Raw genomic sequence first — 19201 nt, forward strand, 5'->3', positions numbered from 1 at the left:
GATTTTGTACCACACGTCTGATATTGTGTATTCATATTAGTGTTATGTTGTATTCATGTATCTGCATCCTGCGGAATCTGTGGCAAGAATATTAATAAATGTGGGTGGTTTTAATGTATTTGAAGTATTAATGTGGCTGCTGGTGGAGCCTATTTGTGTAATTTGGGGATTGGTGGGGACTATTAATGTAATGTTAGGGCTTCTCAGATAATGTAGTATCAGGTGGGGTTATTAGTTTAATATGGGGTCACTTTATTAAATGTGGGGGCTATTAATGTGATGTGGGATTAAAGAGGGTGATTAATGTATTGTAGGTACAAAAAATGATGATGATGATAAAACCCAATATTGTTTAATTACAATGAGTAAACTAGCTCCATTACATCTCAGCTGGGTGTTGTCTTGCGGCTTACATCCCTCTAATAATCAGATAAATGCAAGAAATCGAAGTTCCTGTTTGGCTTCAGTGAGTGTATAATGTGAGTCTATAATTGTGTATCCTACAGTTTATTAGTTACCTTTTGTTTCTACATGGTTATTCCAAATAGTAGATGAAAAGGTTATACTTTCCAGGGACAGTCCCATCTATTACAGGTCTGTCCCTGGAAGTTTTTGAAATGTCCCAAAACTACTTACCTAACAAGTACTGACATAATACCTGTTAGGTAAGTCCCCCCCCCCCCCCTCCCATGCATGATAAGATACAGTTCTCACTATCTGTTCTCCTTCTTGGTTCTTTGTAACTTATTCAAGTATGAGTCATTAAAGGGCAAACAATTTATTTACAGAGACAGGTTAAATGATTCACTTGATCAGAAAAACAACGTGTTATACAGAGGTTGCCTCAATTACAAACAATAAACATCTCGCCATCGCATTTCATCAGTCACAACTAGTCACAATTAGCCCCTGGAGACCCTTTGGGTTCGACCAGGTGAATGAGGACACAGCACAGGCGATGCTCTCTGGGAATAACTTCACCTGTAGCTTTGCTGAGAACACAGCAGCCTATTTATGATAGGGAGAAAAGCTCTTCTCCCTACTTACAATAGCTCACTGTAGGTATTAGTTATTGCGGGCAATCTGGGGTCTAAATATCACTCAGCTACTGCGACACACCGCAGCTGCTGCAGAGTCCTATTAACAGCCACCAGCCAGTAAGTGATAATATACACCTGAGTTATTCTTATAGCCAGACCACAGGTATCACAACGTGGTTTGTCTAATGTACGTGTGGCTTTATAAAGCCAATTAAATGTAAGAAAATAGACTTTTCTATTGACCCCTATACATTATAGGGCACATTCTCGTAACTGATATACAGTACAAGCAGCATTCTAGCAACCTTTATAAAATACAGATAGCATTCTAGTGACCACTGTATAATATGGAGAGCTTTCTAGTGACCACTGTATGATATGGAGAGCATTCTAGTGACCGCTGTATAATATGGAGAGCATTCTAGCGTCCACTGTATGGCATGGGGAGCATTCTAGTGACCACTGTATAATATGGAGAGCATTCTAGTGACCCCTGTATAATATGGAGAGCATTTTAGTGACAACTGTATAATATGGAGAGCATTCTAGTGACCACTGTATAATATGGAGAGCTTTCTAGTGACCACTGTATGATATGGAGCACATTCTAACGTCCGCTGTATGATATGGAGAGCATTCTAGTGACCACTGTATAATATGGAGAGCATTCTAGTGACCACCGTATAATATGGAGAGCATTCTAGTGACCGCTGTATAATATGGAGAGCATTCTAGTGACCACTGTATAATATGGAGAGCTTTCTAGTGACCACTGTATGGTATGTAGCGCATTCTAGCGTCCGCTGTATGACATGGAGAGCATTCTAGTGACCACTGTATTATATGGAGAGCATTCTAGTGACCACCTTATAATATGGAGAGCATTCTAGTGTTCTGACTTGTATTACAGAGAGCATCTTAATAATATCCAGTACAGAGAGCATTCCAGTTATTATGTACTATACAGAGAGAATTATATTGACTAAGATACACAGCATCTTAGCAACATACATCAAAGAGAGCATTCTAGAACCCATATGCAACACAGAGAACATTCTAGTGACCTCTGTTTAATGCAGAAAGCATTCTGCTGTCCTCTATTTAATTCAGAAAGCTTTCTAGTGATTGCTACACAATACAGAGAGCATTCTAGTGACCGCTACACAATACAGATGGCATTCTATTGACAAATACAAAATACAGTGGGCATTCTAGTGGAAGTGACATAATACAGAGAGAATTCTAGTGATCTCTATTTAATACAGAAAGCATTCTAGTGATTGCTACACAATGCAGAGAGTAGTCTAGTCACCGCTACACAATACAGAGGGCAATCTATTGACAAATACAAAATACAGTGGACATTCTAGTGGAAGTGACATAATACAGAGAGAATTCTACTGACCACTATACAATATAGAGAGCATTCTAGTCACCACAAAAATAAAAACACTAAATGTCACTCATTCAGTGGGAGCGCCAAACGTTGGCACACTAATTCGCCTAATGGTAGCACCGGCCTTGTGTAGTAGGTGAAAAAACACCCATAATTAGTAATTATGCACATTAAATACTTATGCCTCCCTTGTATTCACTTGTGTTAGTAGTTGGCAAAGAAGCAAGAAGCAATTACATAAATAAATTAAAAAAAAGAAATTCATAATGACTATTAACATAAATCATTTAAAATTCTTGTCCTTGGAGATGGTTTCTCAGAGACATGTAACAAGTTGGGCTACATTGTAAATACTAATCTTGTTGTTCTGATTCCTTTTTGTGACCTCACCAGTCTCTCTCAAACTTTCACTCTTTCTCTGTCATTTCATGTGACCATAGCACACGGGCCTATGTACTATATTTACATTGACCTCAATGATTCTCTGCAAGTGCCAAAGAGTGAAATTCCGCTGCACTTACCTGGAACCACAGACTAATTACAAAGTCCAGGAAATGACGACAATTTCAAGTGTGTGTGGGAGGAAGGTATCGCTGCATAGAGACCTACCATTTACTGAAGTATACAGGAAATTGGTTTGTTTGACCTGTCCTAATTACAAGTGCTACACGTTTAGGGAATGTCCCTTGATGCATGGCTCTAGTGAATGAAAATACAACTATCATACAAACGTAACATGGGCACCATTAAAAAGTTTATTAAATCCTGTATATACACTGCTGCCAATATTGGCTCCAGATTAGAGATGGTGCTGTGAAATTTTGCGTTAATAGAGTTTCCAATGCCGGTACACACTATGTGGCTGATGCAAAGTTGAACGTACACCAGTGCACCAGTATGTGTAGTGTGTCTTGATTGAAATCATTCTGCAAATGCCCAGATAGTGGCAACATGTTTATGCGCCCAAAGAGCCTTGCGCGGTTCTGGTACTTATATCCCCTGGGTCGGGTGAGGTAAGGATTCTAATGATAGCCGAGTACAGTAAAGTGCTTATACAGACCTGCAGAAACACATATATAATTGTTAGTAGGTCTATCTTTTGCACCTAATGTAGGGAAGGTGTAAATACTCTGATGATGATGACTTATGGTAAACCAGGCGCATATGCGCTGATGCAGAGGCGGACACATATCAAAATGTGCATGGGCAGAAGTTTTCCATGCTCTGGTCAGTTCTGGGAACTTATTTTAACAATCATTTTGGTATTGTTGTCAGTACCGGCTCATTAGCTGGTATTAGCTCATTACCAACCAAACATTCTTCAAATCTCTAATATCCACCCAGTCTTCTAACCCACATCGCTTCTGTGCCACCTTCAACTCACTTCTCTGCCCACCTGCACCTCCTCCCCCTTCCTCCCTCACAGTCCATGATTTTGCCACCTATTTCAAAGAAAAAATTTACACCATTCGACAAAATATCTCCTCATGCCAAATTCCACAAACTCCACTCACTCTACCCACCTTCACCTCCAATCCACCCTTAATTCATTCTCTCCAGTAACTGAAGAAGAAGTCTCTACACTCATCTCATCATCTCACCCTACAACCTGTCCACTTGACCCTATTCCCTCCCAATTTCTCCGCTCCCTCTCCTCCACTGCATGTCCACCTCTAACTCACCTCTTCAACCAGTCTCTCTCCACTGGGACAGGTTGTAGGGTGTCCCAGTGGAGAGACACTGGGACTCCTTTAAACATGTGCTCATCTCACCATTTCTAAAGAAATCATCTCTCGATCCAGCCTTTATCTCAAACTCCCATCCTATTTCTCGCCTCTCCTTTGCCTCCAAACTACTTGAACGATTAGTGTACAAATGTCTGTCTCACTTGCTCTCCTCTTACTCCATTCTCGACTCTCTGCAATCAGGCATCTGTCCCCAAAATTCCACTGAAACTGCTCTCACTAAAGTGACCAATGATCTACGTACTGCAAAGTTTAATTTCATTCTCTATACTCATTCTCCTGGACCTCTGTGCTGCTTTTGACACTGTTGGTCACCCTCTTCTCCTACATACCCTTCACTCCATTGATCTTCATAACACAGTTCTTTCCTGGTTCACTTCCTACCTATTGAACCGCTCCTTTAGTGTTTCTACCTCTGGGACATCTGCCCCTCCACTCCCACTATCTATTGGGGTCCCACAAGGCTCTGTTCTTGGCTCTTTTCTTTTTTTATTGTACATCTCTTCTCCTGGGGCACTAATTCGCTCATTCGGCCTCCAGTACCACTTCTACGCTGATGACGCCCAAATCTATATCTCTTCCCCCGACCTCTCTCCTTCTGTACTATCTAGTGCAACCAACTGTCTTTTAGCTATCTCCATATGAATGTCCCAACACTACCTAAAGCTCAACATATTCAAAACAGAGCTTATTATCTTCCCTATGCCAAAATCACCACCTCTCCTCAAATCTCTCTCACTGTTAACAACACCACAATTTCCTCAGTCTCCCTAGCCCGCTGCCTTGGTGTCACACTTGACTCCGCCCTCTCCTTTATTCCTCACATCCAGACTCTCCCCCAGTCCAGTCGATTCCACCTTAAAAAACATTGCCAGAATACGCACTTTTCTTTCCCAACATGCTACCAAAACTCTTATCCATTCTCTCATCATCTCCTGTCTTGCCTACTGCAACTTCCTGCTATCTGACATTCCCGATACCCATATATCCACACTTCATTCCATCCTAAATGCTTCTGCAAGTCTGATCTTTCTCTCTCACCGCTCCACATCTGCTGCACCACTTTGCAAACCGCTACACTGGCTCCCTGTGTCCTCCAGAATCCAATTCAAATTACTCACCCTTACCTACAAAGCCCTCAGCAAAAGCACCCCTTCATAGATCTCAAATCTCATATCAAAATACTCTCCCTCTCGCCCTCTTAGATCTAATCTGACCTGTACCTTGTCTCATCTCTGGTATCCACCTCTCACACGTGCCTACAAGACTTCTCCCGTGCTTCTCCCCACTTATGGAATTCCCTACCACACCCAATCAGGCTCTTCCACAGCCTTCACATCTTTAGACGTTCTCTAAAAACCCATCCGTTTTTAAAAGCTTAACTTATCCCTGATGATACTATTCAAATTGATGCACACTCACAACTGTCCCAATCTTCACTGTAAGCCACACTCACTCATATTGTTTCAGCTATGCCCTCTTACACTTAGAATGTAAGCTCTCTAATGGGCAGGGTCCTCTATAACCTCTGTTTTCATGTCTGCATTTATTTTGTCTGCCTTGTATGTCTCTGTTTTATGTATGTACTGTTTCCCTACTGTATGGTGCTGCGGAGCACTGGGGTGCCTTACAAATCTATGATAATAATAATAATAATAATAATAATAATAATAATAATTAGGATGTTGATCAGGCTTTTGTAGGAGATATCCATTATATAGGGGTCTATTTATTAATATATGTCCATTGGACTATTGCCATTATGCATGAGTAATATCTCATTGCCTCGTTGTTACTAACCTGGATTGGTAAGAGTTAACTTATGACTTTATCAGACCAATCACAACATCATAGATTTATGTATGTGGGAACCAGTTAGCCAGTTCACACCTGCACAGTGTAACTGAGAGACTAGAATTTGGCTTTCAGTTCCATGGGCAGCACAGTGGACTAGTGGTTGGCACTTCTGCCTTACAGCACTGGGGTCATGAGTTCAATTCCTGACCATGACCTTATCTGTGTGGAGTTTGTATGTTCTCCCTGTGTTTGTGTGGGTTTCCTCCTGGTGCTCCGGCTTCCTCCCACACTCCAAAAACCATACTGGTAGGTTAATTGGCTGCTATCAAAATTGACCCTAGTCTCTCTCTCTCTCTCTGTCTGTGTGTATGTTAGGGAATTTAGACTGTAAGCTCCAATGGGGCAGGGATTGCTGTGAATGAGTTCTCTGTACAGTGCTGCGTAATCAATGGCGCTATATATAAAAAAAATGGTGATGATGATGATATAATAAATCCAGTATGTAAATATGGCTATGGTGGTACTTCAGCCCAATAACCTAGACAATAATAATCTTAGGTTTTTATGTGTAATTGAATTAGACAACTTTTTTTTTTATTTTTTTATTATTAGTCCAATACATTTTTTCAATAATTTAAGGCAATGGGTAACATCACCCACAATTCCCTGCTGTTTCCCTAAATATTGCAGGTTTGTGGGTTGTGTACAAAAAAATACCATTAAGCCATAGTTCCTCTTAATAATAGGGTAGGTGTCATGTCATTATCATCCTACTATTATTGCTGATATGCCTTGAATAGAGCTAAATGTTCTACCCTAAAAGTACCTGGTTGGAGACGGAGTGTGTTAATGGGAAAAACAGCTCAGATTACAGTTTTTAGAAAACAAGTCGGCTTTTCTCTGGGTTTGCACCACATTCTCCTTTGCAGGGAAATGTGGTTTCTACAATAGACGCACACTGGAAGAGTTTTAGTCACTTCTACAATGCTTTGTTCAGAAAACGGTAAGGCCTTGTCTTCGTGGGTGTTAAAAATAAAACGAAACAACAACAACAACAACAACAACAACAATGCTAGCTAAAGCGAAGACAAAACCGTCTACTCTCAAATGCGTCTCAAAGTGTTCCTGCAGCATTGTGCATTATGCACTTCAAGGAGCGCTCCTACAGAAATCCATTGCACTTTGCTGAGTGTTAACATTACTGAATGCTGCAATATTGCATGGAATAGCTCTATGCATGCCCGCAAACGGACATTATGCCAATGAGCGAAATTGCATGCACGTCATGTCTGAACGCAGATGGCACTTAGGTCTCCATATGACTTGAGGGTGGATAGGGAAGGACTAGCATAGACCTTGCATAGTAAGAGCGTTCAGATGCAGATGCGGATGATTCAAACCCTGTGTTTGTTGTATGTACCCTTATTTTCAACCGCATCTTTTACACTCACTACAGGGCAGGTGTAAATGCCGACTGATAGTGATGACTGACATTATTATTTTATTATTATTATTATAATTTATTTGTTAGGCGCCACAAGGTATCCGCAGCGCCGCACACAGTACTAACAGTAGACTATACAGGGTGAAACCATACAGAACAATGAACAAAAAGTACCAATACTTCAGAAACTCCGGCTAGTCATATGCAGTAAAGACGGAGCGGAAGAACAGGTATGGAGACAGGAGGTGAGAGGGGCCCTGCTCATACGAGCTTACATCCTAAGGGAGGGTAAACAGACCAGGCACAAGAGGGGCCAGTTGAGGCAAGAGGAGAGAAGAGAGGACGAGCTAAAGGGAGGAGATGGGGGTTAAGTAGATGGTTGGTAGGCTTTGAGGAAGAGGTGAGTTTTGAGTGCACGTTTGAAGGAGCACAGAGTAGGAGAGACACGGATGGAACGAGGGAGGTCGTTCCAGAGAAGGCGGGCTGCACGGGAAAAGCGCACATGGCAAAGTCTTTGATGTTTTCAAAATGACATGTATGCGCGTCACTATTTATCACAGAACAACTATATGCAACTAAGATATACTATTAAAATGCATTGTATGTACAGTACGCAGTCTTCTTCTTTTCTTCTGTCCTTTAGCTCCTATGTGGAGCAAAGGGCTTCCGTAAAGCACTTCCATTGGGAACAATTGCCATCAAGCCTCTTTACTTCCTTCTGCATCTTCCCTACTACCATGACTACCATACTACCATGACTTCCTTCGCTACTGAACTTCCGCCAGGTCTTGTTTTGGACAACCAAGTTTCCGAGCTCCCTGGTGGTTCCAATTCAAGGCTGCCTTCTCCACAGCTCCATCCGGCTTCCTTAGCATGTGTCTCATCCACCCCCCATTTCATTCTACCTGGATGTCGATCGGCTGCTTCCCTGTTATATTTAGCAAGTCTTCATTTGATATTACTTTGGGCCATTGGACATTGATAATCCTGATTGAGGCACTGATTTATGAATACTTGAAGTTGGATAGTGATCTGCTTTGTGCCCTTCCAAGTGTCACCAGCATAAAGGAGGGCTGACTTTGCTATCAAACAGTTTCAACTTTTGTTTTTTTGGTGATGTACCAGTTTTTCCAGATCAGACATAATCGCTCAAAGGCACCTTTTTGCCTTACTGATGCAGTGCTTCACATCCTGATCAGTCATGCTAACTTTTGCAACAGTGCTTCATAGATAAACAAAGGAGCGTGTTAGCATATTTCTGCTGACTCAAAGCTTGCTAACACTGTTCCCTTCCCAGGGAATCTTTTCCCCTACACAGATCTTCTCGAATAAGGACTACAGCAAAGTCAAGGTCTACCTTTAAGATTTCAGGGGATATTCCCAATTATTTTTACCAATGTCTGTTTTATTATAGCATGCATTGAATCATTTTATTTATATAATTAATGTTAAAAAAAGGAAGAAGATTATATTAGAAAATGAATACTCATAGAAATGATTATATTGTTAACAGTTGTTTCTTTTTTTCCTTTAAGATCAAATAAAAGTCTTACGTGTTCTGATGGGACGTTTATTGTACATACGCTGGTGTGTATACTGCAGTCTGTTCTTTCTGTTTACGTACAGCAAGTACTGTTTTGGCAGAGCGTACTTCCACCCAGATACAAAATTGAAATGCATTTTGAGATACGCTTGGATTTGAATATGGCTGGAACAACGCTCGAGTTGCAAACTCTTTTTTTTTTAAAAAGCAACTTGCAAATTGTGTATGGACATGAATCAGGCCCTATGTGTACAAGTCCTAAAAATTACCATTTGGGTGCTGATGCAGAGAGAGTACTATGCCAATTTGCTTAGCATATCTTGCGTGAAATCGCTCTGCGCATGCCCAGAAAAGTGGCCCCTCATCTTTGCGCCCATGTAGATTTGCGTGATTCTGTCGCTCACACCTGCTTGTACCTGGAGCGGCGGGATGAGATGGGAGTGTTCTGGACACTAATAACGTTAGGTGGTAAAGAACATGTTAAAACATATTGAAGATCTGGGTTTTGGTTAAAGGTGCCCACACTTTATTTGCCAATTAGTCCATTTTAAGCATCATTGCTCACAAATCACAGTTTGCATTGTCCTTGTGTATGTATGTCGGATGCCAATGCTTAATCTTCCCAACCTCTTCCAGCCACCTTATAATCTCCCTCGAAGTGGAAGTTACAAATTGCATAAAGCACACACCTCTCCACTCCTTAAAATTTCAATATTCTTTATCTGCAGAATGAAATATTGTTATGGCACTGTTATACCTAAAAATTAGGCATACCTGTGCATCTACTCCTTACTCGGCAAGGAACGCCCTCACTCACAACTCTTACCACTGACTTACCAAACTTCTACCTTTCTACAAATGCTGCCACCTTATGTCAGGATTCAAAAGCAGGCATGGCCTACTAGAAAAAGGTCTGATTTAGACTAATTGGGGATAGAGTTGAGTAGCTCATATACATGGGTTGGTTGGATAATACCAAGAACAAAACTCACCCACAGTTTGCATCTTTTCTCTCTCTCTCTCTCTATATACCTGGAGGGGTTTTTCAGAATATAATGCTCTAAACTAGAATGACGTGCAGTGCTGAGTAAGCAAAGTTATACTTGCATTGGGCATATGTATTATTTGGGTCATTAGTAACTTAATACTATGTGGGCATATTTTCCCCTTTCTGTACCATTGCAGACCACATATACATCAGGTTATGCTGCAGATATGACTGTGCCATAAAAAAAACAAGTGGTGAATACAGCAGAGGATGGAAAATACTCTAAAGCCACTAAGAGATGATAAAGCCAAGAGTACATAATAGATAATTCATGTGCAATAAAGCTAATGTTTGTCCGATAAATGCATATTGTCTTAATTATTGTGATCCCGCAATTAACTTTTGCAGAGATGTCTGTGAATCCCTGTAACAATTAAATAAACCATCATACACTGCATACGTAACACTGATGCTAAACAGTATCTGGATTTATGACATCATCACAACCGATCTGTAGTCTGACTGGACCAAACAGAACTTACAGTTGCAGAAAAGTTAACACATAATGAACTTTGAATGGGGATGGGGCGGGCCAGGAGGCTAAGACTGCTGGCTAAAAAAAAATCTATTTAAAACTATTTTCTCAAGCACCAAACTATATAATTAGCTCAAATAAGCAGAAAAACTGCTTAATAGTTATGTTTAGAGCTTTGCATAAGACATTGGCCACCTAAGGGTGGCTGGTTTTGTGCAAGGAATGTGTTCTAACTCAATTCTAAATCATAGTGTAAAAGTTTTAAAACATAGTTGCCTACTCTCCAGAGAGTAGAGCAGGGCAACCTCCCGAGTCCTGCCCACTTCGTTGAGAAGTGGGTGGGGGCGGGGCCCTGTCCCCTGCCATAAGAGGCCAAAATTGGTATTGTATAGCAGGGGGCAGGGCCTAATGACACGACTGGCATGAACACACCCCCAAGACACGGCCAACTTTGGAGATCTCCCGGACTGGGGATCTCCAATGATGGCAAGTATGGTGTAAAAATAAAGCTGCTCAGGATTTGCGTGCTACATGTAATACATATTTACCTATTTTGGAGGTCTCACGTCTGGCAGGAGAAATCTCCATGCAATTTCCTGGGGATGTGGCCACATGGATCAAATCTTTAGGCCACGCCCCTCTGCTAAACCATGCCAATTTAATACAATTACAGCTCGGGGCGGAGCCAGGATGACACGATTAGCTCCGCCACCACCAACTTTGCCAATGAACAGGGCAGGATGCGGGAGGCTGCTGGATATTCCCGGGAAAGTAGGCAACTATGATAACGGAGTATTTTCCATGTCTGCAAAAAAAATGTTGTTGTATCACAACAAGGTTTTTCCAGGTGCAAATGTGCACACTTTAGTTGGATTTGCTGCTACCTCAAAATGAGGCCCAAGGTATCCTTGACCATTGTGGATTACTTGTATCTTTCCATAACCAGACTTTATTTTATTACTATATTAATATGTCTGAATCATGGCTAGCATCCTAACGTACATATTGCTGTTACTTTGTCAGAGGGCTGATCCCTCTTCATGTCCTTGTTAATATATAGGGGAGGTAAACCAATCACAAACAAATGTGATGGTGTTCCGATGAGCCAAACCGTATTTCAACTGACTAGTATCTCTATAACCATGCAATCTAGTAATGGTATTTGTAAGGGCCAGTCAAAACCTGGTCTCAATGGAGGAAGAAAAGCCAATCACAAGGGACCTGATTCAACAAGGCACGTATCTGGGAATTTTGAGCGTATTGTACGCAAAATCACTCTGCGCGTGCCTAGAACTGGGAGATACGTCAGTGAAAGCAGCCCTGCTACAGCCTACGATTTTGGGGAGTGAACGGGACTGGAAAGGGGCAATGTCGGGTTAAGTGTGTAAACACTTCACCTTAGGGGTCCCCACATTGCCGCTTTAAATTTAAATTGACAGACGTCGCGATGACGTCAGCCTGCAGTGCTGGACACTTCTCTGATCGGAATCACTTGCAGTCAGCATGGTGCTCCCATCGGAGATCTCCAGCGTCGGGTTGAAGGTAACTGCTTATTTTCCAATCGATTTTTCATAATTTTTGATTTTCTTTGTAGGGCTTCTCCATGTCAGAATAGTGGTAATCGTAGAAACGATTACCACCGGTTTCTAATCAGGAACAACTGTAAAAATGTAATTTATGTTCAGTAGACATTAAGAACACCCTAATAAAAGTTTTTCATGTATTAAAAATAAACAAAACTTTTTTTATTTTGCGGCGTGATCAATGACGCCTGTTTTATTAATAGGTGGCATTAAATTTATATATATATATATATATATACATATATACAAGTTAACCCGTGCATGATACTCATGCATTCTAGTCAAATCAAGCTACTTAAGGTCTTAAAAAGGTTCTTGTCATCTTCATCGCCACACACACACACGCCGCTAGGCTTTTATATATTAGATGATGCTAAGAATTTAGTAGGTCAGTGTAGTATATAACTACGCCCAGCAGGTGGTGCTGCAGCTTGAGCACTCTGTCACCCGGTAGTTTTTTCCACATATACACACACACACACACACTAACACAGCATGTGTGTTCATGAGCTAAAATTACCTCACGAAAATGAGTTTGAGCCCTCTACTCGTAAATTTAGCCTTTACTACCCCTCCCACGGGGGAAAGGGGGGATGATGGAAGTTAACTGACTTCACTATTATAATTTTGTTGTCAAATAATGTCAGTATACCAGATTTCAGGTCAATTGGATGAGCCCTTTCTGAGAAAATAGTTTTTTCCACACACACACACTAACACACGCCGCTAGGCTTTTATATATTAGATAATGCTAAGAATTTAGTAGGTCAGTGTAGTATATAACTCCGCCCAGCAGGTGGCGCTGCAGCTTGAGCACTCTGTTACCGGGTAGTTTTTTCCACACACACACACACACACACACACACACGCCGCTAGGCTTTTATATATTAGGTACATATATATATATATATATATATATAATTTATTTATTTTTCTGTGTGTTCTTTGGCAAATTTATATTCCACTTTTGGACTTATTGTGCAATGTCTTGTGTAGTAGAGCACAGCAGACTTACACCCGAATTCAACAGCTCCCGCGTCTTGAGATCCGTGCCTTGACGAATTTGGGAGTGCGCAAAGCCGAAATACGTGCGTTTAATACCAAACACAGGGTGCGCTCATAATGCAGATAGAAATCATCTAGTTTTTTTTTATCAATGATTTTATATACGCTAATTAATACTGAATATCTGACCTCTTATTCCTCCCTCTATCTAACAATCATTTTAAGTGAATCACCAAAAAAAGTATCCAGTATAAAGTTAATGCAAATTATTTATTTGACAAAATAATATTTATGAAATCAATTATGTATAATTAAATGCATGTTATATTTTTATGTAAATTTATATACTTTTCAAAGTTTTTGTAGTTGATAACAAATGTTTATGAACATTATTTCATTTGATATATTTGTTCTAAATTTGTGTACATTTAAAGAGTAATATCCCCAAATTAAACCCATTTATTTAGAATAGTAAGTAAATTATAAATTATTTATTCATAAATTCATTATTTATTTGTAACCATGGATGTAATAAAAATGTAAAAATGTAATTTGTGATAACATAAATATAAAATTTAAATGAAATGTATGTAGTAAAAACTAATGTAATAAAAAATTCAAACAGAAAAAATATAGTTTATATATTGTATAAATAATTAATCTGTAGATATATAATTATACATTTAATTTATAAAAATAATCAATAACCATCACAGAGAGTAATTTAGATACTGAGAGACCCTCATTACCACTATTTGAGACTGCTCTGAAGCAATAACTGATAGTAACACATTGTCTCATTAAATATATAGTAAAATATGCAAAAACAATATGCCAGGGATCATGTTAGCTGACAGGGTCTGTCTAATGTTGGGTCCCTTCTAGGTGTCAGCAGCACGAATAGATGTTTTTTCACATAGTGAAAGAGTCAGTATGGAGCTGACACTGAGCATTCATCATGTGGTGCAAACATGTTTTAAAACCGCAGCTCCTTTACATCAGTGGCGCACGCAGGGGAGGTTTCTGGTTCTCCAGAAACCCCTCCCCTCCGGGAACCAACGATACTGTACAGCAGCCGCGGCACTGTCAAAGAAGCGCCCGCGGCAGTGCTGTATTGTAGTATAATACAGCACTGCCGCGGATGCTTCTTGACAGCGCCGCGGCTGCTGTAGAATTCAGACTTGCTGAAATGGAGCTGCTGCGCTCTATTTTTTTTTTTCCGGGGGGCGGAAAGCCCCCCTTCTAAACCCTGTGTTCCCTGTACATCGCGTACATCGATGCCCAAGGAATGTCACACACCAGGCCCTGAGTTCCTGTCACTTACCTCTTGGCTGTCTTTTCAAGTTGTCCCTGTGGTCCTCAGACTTTGCTGGTTTCAGACCTCTCTGTAAGATGCTGCCCAGTCTGTCTCCACTCTAGAGATCCCTCCAAAGTCAGAGTATGGGCGTGGCCATCTTGGATTCAGTCACTTGATTCTTCTCAGCCAATCAGGTGATAACAGCCTCCATTCCAGGGTTCCCTCCAAAACCAGTTCATGGGAGCTGCCATCTTGGACTTAGTCACCTGATCCATCCCAGCAACTCAGAGTGCTGCTTTAGTCTCCAATCAGAAACCAACAACTACTATAAAAGGTCTTCCTGGAGCCCTTACCTGATGCCAGTGCAACGTTGTATTTCAGACGCCAACCTGGTTCCTAGCAGTCTGCAGTCTTGCTAGCTATCTTGCTAACAGACTTGCTATTATCCAGCTCAGACAGTGTAGTCTGCATTCTGGCTCCAGTCTGATTCCAACATTCCGGTTCCATTCCGGTTACAGCGATCCACTCCCAGCATTCCGGTTACAGCATTACGGTTCCAGTCTGGTTACAGAGAACTACTTCCAGCATTCTGGTTACAACATTCCGGTTCCAGTCTGGTTACAGCAATCCACTCCCAGCATTCTGGTTACAGCATTCCAGTTCCTACAATCCTCTGTCGAAGTCAGCAAACTGGATAGAGTCATTTCAATTTATATCGAGCAAATTTCATTGTCTTTGTCTGAAATTATGGGTAGAGCAAGCTACGGCGTGGAAGGGCGTATCCAGCCACAACACGTGGCAATAACAGTTTTTACACTTTTGTATACATTCGCACAAACACACACATTTGTAAATAGTACACATTAATCGTAGTCGCAACACATAGTTATTTATGTCGAAATATAGTAGTGTTTATGTGTAATATTATAAGTTATATGCATATTAGTGATACATATGGTTCAGGTTAAAGGAAATATGTCATGTCTGATATCATATTGATCCCCTGTACATCAGCAGCTGTCCGGTGCATTTGGCGAAGAGATCGGCCATTGCATACTCTAGTTATTGATGTTAGGGAATAAACCTTTAATATGATGCTGACTGTAAAATGCTAATGGACTGGTTGTAATTGGAGTTTTGGGAGGAAGAACAGAGCACATCCCCTGGAGAGATGACCCCCACCTTTGGATTCCTTAGATTGAACCAGCCTATGATCTACAACCTTCCTTAAACCTGGACCAATAGGAGCAAGCCACACCATCTGCATTGTTTCACTGTATTTCTGTTTGCATATAAACAGTAGCTTTCATCTAGTGTTCAGTCATATTGACCACAGACTTCAGACCTGAATAACTGTTCACTGGATCCAGAGCACCTGCGATAAGTAACGGCTGTACTTATTACTATTTCGCTTGAATTATTCTGCTACTTTTTGAGAATAAATATTTGTGCGTTGGAAACACAAATCGAGATTCGACAATCGTTATTGAATAGCGACAAAATGTGCAAAACACCTCTTTCATCATTCCGGTCCCAGTCTGGTCCAGCAATTCAGTTCCTGTTTGCTCTCCTCTGCTAGTCTAATCACCATCTGTACCAGTCCTTTCACTATATGCAGAGGAACAATATCAGACCTCCCAGCTTTGCCCAAGTAGTCACCAGTCCAGCTCCATAGACATGACCCAGTCTGGGTACAGACAGATCCTCAGGCGTTACAGGGAAGGGGGTAGTGTAACAGATCCTCAGGCGTGACAGGGAAGGGGGTAGTGTAACAGATCCTCAGGCGTGACAGGGAAGGGGGTAGTGTAACTTCACACCTCTTATTTGCACTGTGGTAGTAATGAAATAAAGCAACATCTCTGGTTACCTCAGATTTCGAATGAAAGTGCCATTACTTACCCCAACATGTTTTGCCCTTGTTACGGATTTCATCAGGGATGAATTAGCCATACATGTACATACAAATCAAAAAAGTTTAAGCAATCAGCACTAGGGCTATCAAGCAGATTAGAGAGGACGTCATTAGTGTGATCAAACAAAGACAGAATACTTGGTCAGATGTTACCCTTGTCTTTGTCAGTCTCCTTCAAGACCAATCAGTATGCGCCAGAATTCTAAATCCAACCTTGTTGTACTGCAGTGTGGCACTATTAAACATAAACGGTGTGAATGATAAGCTGTGCAATAGGAGATCAATCACACACCTCATCTAGCTTAAATGTACTCCATTTGTATGCCTTTGTAAGCTAATGCAGTAAAAAGGCAGTCTTTGTCGCTTTGTGCTTTCAGGAGTAACATGAAATATGAAACCATTTTAGTTTAAATAAAAACAGTGTATACGGTCAAATAAGAAATAAGTGGACTTTCAGTGGTTATAGATTGTTTATCGTGGTCACCTATTCACTTGTGCAAGACATACTCCTTTCACTCTCCCTTTTAAACCCACAATGATTGCACAGATTGGATGTACAAATGGGTCATGAACTCGCACAGTCTCATTAAAAGAAGGTGCAATCGTGCATGTATATATATTCGCTGCACATATCATCCCCTGTGGGATTATGCATAGGTTAAATCATTAAACATTGACCTGTGATAACACTTGTATTGCACTTTTGGGTATCATGTTGTACCAGTTGTTCTACTTAGCTCACATTTACTTCCCCCTGACAAAAACCTGCCTTCATGCTGTACTGCTTTAACTAAGCCACAAAAATGCTACCAAGATTCTGATGAGAACAAGAGGGAATGATGGTGAGACAATGAGTAGAGAGAGGTGAGACAATGTGAAAATGGAACTGAAAGATGTTAAACAAAGGTAGATCTCCCAGTACTTTGATCATTTCAAAGTTACACCTATCTGTGCATGTTCTGATAAAAACCACCACAGTAAACATGTATTAGAGAAAACTGATCTGGTCACACAATAAGAGCGGAGAAAGGATGTTTCTGATAATACCAACCGCAAGATGCATGCTATGTTTTAGAGGAAAGAGATAACATCAAAGGAGAGCATCATGCAGGAGGAGGGGGAGGGGAGGTGTTGGGGATTTTTCGTTAATATCATTATTTCATATATAATTTAGATAAAACCAGCGGAGAAGCTCAGGTAAAACAGAAGGGAGAGAGTATGACTCAGACAAATGAAGTAAGGGACTTTTTTTACAATTACAATTTCAGTCCATTTTACCCTGAAATGTTTGTTTTAGAAACGGGGAATTACGTGAATTAAAATAATTATTTTTCTTATAAACTGTGTAATTTCTGTCTTCCCTCATTTTTTTGCAAACCACACATTTTATGTAGTAATATAAGAAAATGTCATTTTCAATTTAGAAATTGCAAATACAATTATTGAACAAATTGGTAACAACAAACACATTAGTGTTATAATGTAGTTTATACAAGAGAATATTGCTTTGTTCAATTACACAGCATAATAATTCACAGTTTTGCAAGAGAATAGTGCTTATCCAATAACACAGCATTACAATTTAGAAACCATTGATCTCCTTAGCATTCCCATCACTGTCTCGTTTTGTCACACAAAAATATATTTTCAAAGGTGCTGGTATGTTGTAAGAGCCTCTATATTAATGTCCTCCAATCGCTTTTTCCCAGACCTTAATTGCTTGATTAATTATATGTCAGCTGTACTGAATATTTCATTATCAATGCATTGGGAAATACAAAAAAAGAGAAAACAAGACAATTGTATCATAAATCATTAAAAATTTAAAGATTAATTTCTTTTAACAAACATTGAGTAAAAAATGCTCAAGGTCATTGCCGAAAACTGTTTGTGTTAAATATTTGTTTTCAATACATAGTCCATTATATAATTTTCTATTTTATAAAATAAATCAATTTTCACAAATAACAAATGCCTAACTAAAAAACAAATCTACACTGTTAAATGTTACCATATTTTAAATGTAGCTAATAACTTTAATGTTAAAGTGTACATTAATATAACATAGCTAAATGTATTTACAGTAAAAAAAAATTGGAACGGCCATGGGCAATAAGTTGGCTCCTATATTTGCTAATTTTATATGAGCAAGCAGAAGATATGGGATGGTCCAATCAGAGTGAACATGATGAAATATGGCTGATATATTGATCAAGTGTTTATTATTTGGGATGGGGACCTCACTTCAGTTATTGTTTGCTTCTCAATATAGCGCACCAAAATGATTTCTTCATATTGTTGCAAATCTGTTGATTTTATTTATAACCTTAATTTTTATACCAACTTCTAAAGATCTTGGGCCAAAAATATACCAAAGGGTCAGTCAAGTAAATTGAAACTTTATTGTACTTTAGTAACTGCCTTTGAGGCACAAGCAACAGCTTTAGGATAGGGTCTACCCTAACGATTTGGTCCAAGAGGCTATTATACAAACTTAAACTCTTAATATGGATTATTTGTTTTCTTCTAAAAAGATATATGTGCCATAGTCCTCCTCCAAAAATATATTTTTTTGTATCTACATATAATAGTGAGTATTATCTTATTTAAAAAAATAATATATATTTTTTATATTAAGGCAAGATCCTGTAGCCCAAAATAAATTACCGAAAAAGCAAGCATAATTTTTTAAAAAGCAACCATTTGAAAAGCATATTGGCAGAAAGTTGTTTGAAGAGTGACACAAATAGAGAACAGAGAGTTACTGCATGATTACCTCCTAAAACCAATCGATGTTATAATAGTAACACTAAACGCATAAGATGTTGGATGTGGTTTCAAGGGTATCCGATAAAAAATTCAAAATTCTTGACTTTATTAACCATTAAACTACTTGTTTAGTGTACATACTGGAGT

The sequence above is a fragment of the Mixophyes fleayi genome, chromosome 9 (genome assembly GCF_038048845.1).
Source record: "Mixophyes fleayi isolate aMixFle1 chromosome 9, aMixFle1.hap1, whole genome shotgun sequence".
NCBI lineage: Eukaryota > Metazoa > Chordata > Amphibia > Anura > Limnodynastidae > Mixophyes > Mixophyes fleayi.